This window comes from Photinus pyralis, unplaced genomic scaffold (assembly GCF_008802855.1).
Source record: "Photinus pyralis isolate 1611_PpyrPB1 unplaced genomic scaffold, Ppyr1.3 Ppyr1.4_unclustered_Scaffold1709, whole genome shotgun sequence".
In the NCBI taxonomy this organism is placed as follows: Eukaryota; Metazoa; Arthropoda; class Insecta; order Coleoptera; family Lampyridae; genus Photinus; species Photinus pyralis.
The window spans coordinates 55,910-61,216 of NW_022171067.1; the positions used below are offsets into that span (position 1 = coordinate 55,910).

A 5,307-nucleotide genomic window follows, 5' to 3' on the forward strand; every position below is an offset into this window, starting at 1 on the left:
GCAAAGATCAAGGAGTGTCAAGATAAGATGCTGCTAAGTTTAGCGTTGGCACTCTATGAATGTAGTAATCGACTGTTAGTAGTCATAGAGTAAATGTTTATGCTGTAGTCAGAGACTTACTATAACTAGACTGCGCTTAACGTATCTAAGGTGTTGTCGACACAGTATGCCACACACAATGCACTGCGGGGCAAAATCGCTGAGATGATTTATGCAATATAATGAAATAAGCTGTTATTTTAGATGTTCCGTTCATTAATCATTCTCGTGATTAGCTCGAATTAGTGAACAGATAAATTTCTGTTGAGAATAAACCAATAAACTTAGGTTAACTTGTGCGTATCAACATTTACTCTGTCGATAAATTTTTAAATAATATGCTGATTTTCCACGAATAAAAGTTTAAAGGGAGGATTGTTGTACGGATCAAACGATGCATTAAAAATTTGCCAAATTGCTGAAAATGTGTTCAGGTTATTCATTCAATCCATACCACACCGCGTTGTAAACAAAATGGTTATCAGCAGTCTTAGAAAAATAAATAACAGTTACAGCCCATTTGGGTTTTTGGATAGGCATTATATTGAATCAAAATCCGCTAAATAATCATATCTTACTACTTGCATCTTTAGTTTTAAGAGTATATTTTCCCATACGTGTTCACCACCAAAATACACATATAAATCAAATTAGGACTAGAGTAAGGCAGTTATATACCAATTTAGTTCAAATAAAATACCAACAAATTCGATTAAAATAGTTAACAGCTATATGTTATCTTTTTTTGCTACTAAAATTTAGAATAAACATGGCTAAAGCAAGCTGCAGGACGTGCGTCTGCCCCGCGATGAACAGTTGGTTGCCTATCGTATCTTGACAACAGGCGTTTATAGTAAAATCTACGTTACGCGCGGTCTAGTTATAACAAGTCTCTGGCTGTAGTAGATATACACGAATTAAGGCATTGTAGCATTGCTACCTGTTATGCCTATGTAATGCAGTAAGACTCGAAAATAATGACAAAAACACACACATTAAATGCAATTTATTTTTAAGTTTTCAGGAAAAACAATTATATACAGGGTGATTCCTATAGTATCTGCCACCGTTTGGGAGCGTGTAGGTGGTGCGTAGGGGAGTATTTTGATATAGGACACTTGGGGTCGGAAATCTAAAATAAGGGTGCCAGAGCCAAATTTACCTTCTGGAATTTCGCGCCTGTAGGTAGGCAACCCAACCGGCCGGCGGTGCACACGGAGCGATCTCAGGCGGCGATGTGTGGTTGACACTTGATCAGAATTTTGTTTAAACCCACGAAATCCCGTCTGCAACGACGCGTATCAAGTGAATAAACACTATGGCAATAGTATAATAATAGTTGGCTAGATGTAGGAAGTGCATTGAGAACAACGGTGGCCACGTTGAACACTTGTAAACGTTATTGCTTTTGACTGTCGTTTTCCCTCCTTCCCTCCCATGTCGCTTCCTCGCGCTAACTCGCTCTGCATCGCTCCGCGCGAAACGTCGGTCGGTTGGGTTGCCTACATACAGGCGTGAAATTCCAGAAGATAAATTTGGTTCTGGCGCCCTTATTTTAGATTTCCGACCCCAAGTGTCCTATATCAAAATACTCCCCTAGGCACCCCCTATACGCTCCCAAACGGTGGCAGGTACTATAGGAATCACCCTGTATGGTATGAGATTGGACACGCACTTGAAACTTGAAAGATATCCATACTATCCACGGATTATATTCGCAGATTTTACCAAATTTATTTTGTTGCAGATAGTCAGACGTTATAAAAAGAAAGCAGATGGACCTACGAAAATCCATAGGCGATGTGTTAAATTTAAAATAAACGTGTAAACAAATATAGCAAACGAACTCCTGGGTATGGCTATAGCATGCGCAAAAACAAATTTTGAAATTGGCGCTATGTTTGCTTTTATGCCAAGTGCATATGTGTCAAATTTCATTTAAATACTTTCATTTAAAAAAGTGGCAATTCGGTTTATAAATGGCCGAGATGCGAAAAGGGCACTCTGACTAAAACTAAGTTTCAGATTTTAAATTCAGACATTATGTGACAGCACAGCGACTATAGTTTCGACCCTGAGGTCATTATCAAGCTTCAGTTTGAAGGAACATATAAAAGTAGTTGAAAATTACATATTAATTGGTAACATTTGGTTGATAATATGGGGAAAAATTACTTATTCGAACATGGAAACAATTACAATTACAATATTAACAAATTTAGGGCTTTTTTGCCCTCACATATTATAAACAATTGTTAAATTAAAATTGAACGAGATGGACGTAGCTGACAAGCAATACGCTATTATATTCGTTATTGCTGGCAGGCCGGCTGTCCGCGTTAGATCTCCACAACTACAATAGCTAGAGACTTCAAATTTTCACTAAAAGCTTTCTGCTATAGTGTAGATGTGCAGGCACTAGTCTATTTTGAGTTAGATTACTTGTGAGATCGATAATTGAAGAAAATAATTTCGATATGGGTTTCGGAGGTGCTATAATTTTACCGTTAGATAGCGCTACCAGTATAAAAACTTATTATTTACTTTGTGATTTGTTTTACAAAATGAAGACGTACCGTCAATTGAAATTAAATAAAATTAATTATTTAACGCAGCCAAAATTACTCGTGAGATCCATCATTTCAAACTTCGCTAATAAAATACTGACCTGCATTACCAAAAATGCGCTTTAATCATGCATATGCTGATTTACAACTTGTTTTTACTTTAACAGACTTCAATGTAATTTGGACGGTATACCTTAAACGATTAAAAATTCTAATCAATTTTTTATTCATTCATTATTAAGAATTGCTTTGTTTTGGGTTCCTTCTATTGTTTTGTGCATCTTTTTCTTAACACAACACTCAACGCATTTTCCCTCTGCGATCTTGACGCACTTTCCGCCAAGCATGCGAAAATTGTTTAACGATCTTTGAAAAAGTGCCCAAAGCCCCAAATCGTGAAATTCGCATTGCTGTTGTTGCATCCTTTTCGTGTGAATAAGGTCTTTCGAATACCATAATAAAAATTTTAGGTTGCTTTTTGGAAAAAAAAAGTTCGATGCCGCTCCAAAATTTTATAGATTTACAGGTCCTCGTGAACTATTAGCCCCGGTTCCTACCTCCCGAGTGACTCTTTTTAGGATTACGCTTTCCGTCCCTATTATGTTTAGCCGCGGGAGCGACTGTGAGCCGAAGCCAGATCGTAGATCTGGTCTACTTGGACCTGATATCCTGATTTTGGTCCACTAACTTCTGGCGGGCATTCCGCATGACAACTACTGCTTTAGACTCCATTGGAATCACCTTCGACTGTAGAGGCTGCTCTGTCAGGAATGACTCTATGATCTCATTGTGCTATGCCGCCCCGTTATGGTCGCTTGGTTGTATGGTGTAGTCTGTATTCCCCGGTGCCGGAACCTCCTCCGGACTTGTTCAGGTGATGGGCGTGTCCGTGTGGCTTCTGAGTCAGTCCACCAGGCCCTGGCCTACTCCGTATGCGCTCTTCTCCTCCTCAGGGATGCAAGCAGTCCCTGCTTTAATACTACGTATGAAGGATTGGACTACTTAAGGGATTGTTCACCTGCGATAAATCACTATTCGCCATAATCAAAAAGATTAGATGGTAAAAGTAATGACCAACGTCCTTTGCCACAGAAAGGGTGTTTTGTTGTCCGTTCTTTTGACATGGCACACCATTGTTGTTTTGACTTGAGCAAAACTGAATGCTGCTTATAAAGCAGAAAAAATTCAATCAAAAGTAACGGTATCGGTTACTGACCTCATATTGTGAAATTGATGACAAATTTCTTAAGAAAAATGCAATGGGGGGTTCCTTCCAATCCATTACAGTTCGGATTTATCACCCTACAGTTTCCTTCCGTTTGGACCATACATCAAGACGATGACATTGTGCAGTTTATAAGTGAGTGGACCACATCAACGATGATAAAGGTGCGATATGCATAAAGAGTCGAGAAGTAAGTAACGATGCCTACAGCAATTATACAAAAAGGTGCAGCAATTCCAATTCGTATTATCCCTCGAAACGCTGACTGTGAATCTTAAGTTTAAGGCAAAAAATTCTATTGGATTAGCAAAAATCTCGATATTACCATTGGCAGAAAAGAAGTGAAAAATAAATGTCTTGTGATAGTTTCAATGGAACGTGGTTTTTATCTATCTCATTCTATAGACAAGCATCAATTTAAAGAATCACATGGTCCTTTTAAACTTCGTATTTTATTTTCGTCTTCAACAGAATGAGTACAAAACGTGTACTGTATCGTAAATTTCGTTATTGATCCTTTAAATTTGTATTCTGTCTAAATTCTTTCATTCAATATCTATAAATATTTGTCCTTTGACTTTAAGCCACATAATGTGAGCTAAAATTAAGTTATAAATTCCACATGTTTCCGATAAAGAAATCCATTACCACTTTATACGAGCGTCACGTCTACGTCAGTTTTCTTCTAAGCGCCTAACTGTAATTTGTAATTGTATCAATAATTCATGGAATAATTTCATCACGTTCTTACATTGTGTGCGATGAGTAGAATTTAAATGCTTTATTAATAGTCTCATCAATCAGGTCGCTGATTGAGTTGAACCGTGAAGGGAGGCTGCTGGAAATAATAAAACACGTATTAAAAATTTTCCAAAAGTTCAATGATTTGTGATAACAGGCTATTGCCAGGAACACTCACGCTACCAAATGTTCTAGATTATCCTCAAGTCAGTCAACTAGTTAAGTTTATAAAATCAAGTCATAAACAATGATAATTTTGACATGCTATCAGTTGTTTACTGAAAATTTCGTAGGTAGTAATCATAATATAGACGTCCCCCACCTCGTAGTTCTCGGGATGTTATTAATTCGACAAAAGGTTTATTCAGTAAAATTCAGCCTTTGCCTTGTAGCAGATATGTATCATCAGATGACCGAAAACCGTCTTCTTCTACGTGACAAGATACAAAATTATTTACAGCTAAAAATAATGGCATGGGTTACTATAATAACCCTTTGATATTTGTTATTATAATTTTGTTCTGATGATTTAAACAAGGTGACTTTGTTTATATTTTTGCCATTTTGCATTAATGGACTTGTTGCTGTAACAAACTTCTCGACTAACACTTCTCGTATAATGCCTCAAAACGCGAAATACTCCTCACCGATTGGTCCTAATGATAACCTTGACAACGAACTGATTTCCAACCCAAGCAGCATTTGGACGTCCAACCAACGTTGTACAACGTTGGG

At 37.5% G+C, this 5,307-nt stretch overlaps 1 long non-coding RNA gene across 1 annotated transcript; it reads right to left on the reverse strand.

Annotated features, from left to right (window-relative positions):
* Positions 1–4,220: 4,220 nt before the first annotated feature.
* On the reverse strand, positions 4,221–4,832 carry LOC116181700. The gene is made up of 3 exons (XR_004147321.1): positions 4,583–4,832; positions 4,480–4,528; positions 4,221–4,429 (listed from the first exon to the last, which is right to left on the reverse strand). It is a non-coding gene; the product is annotated as an uncharacterized LOC116181700 (long non-coding RNA).
* Between the last annotated feature and the right edge of the window lie 475 nt (positions 4,833–5,307).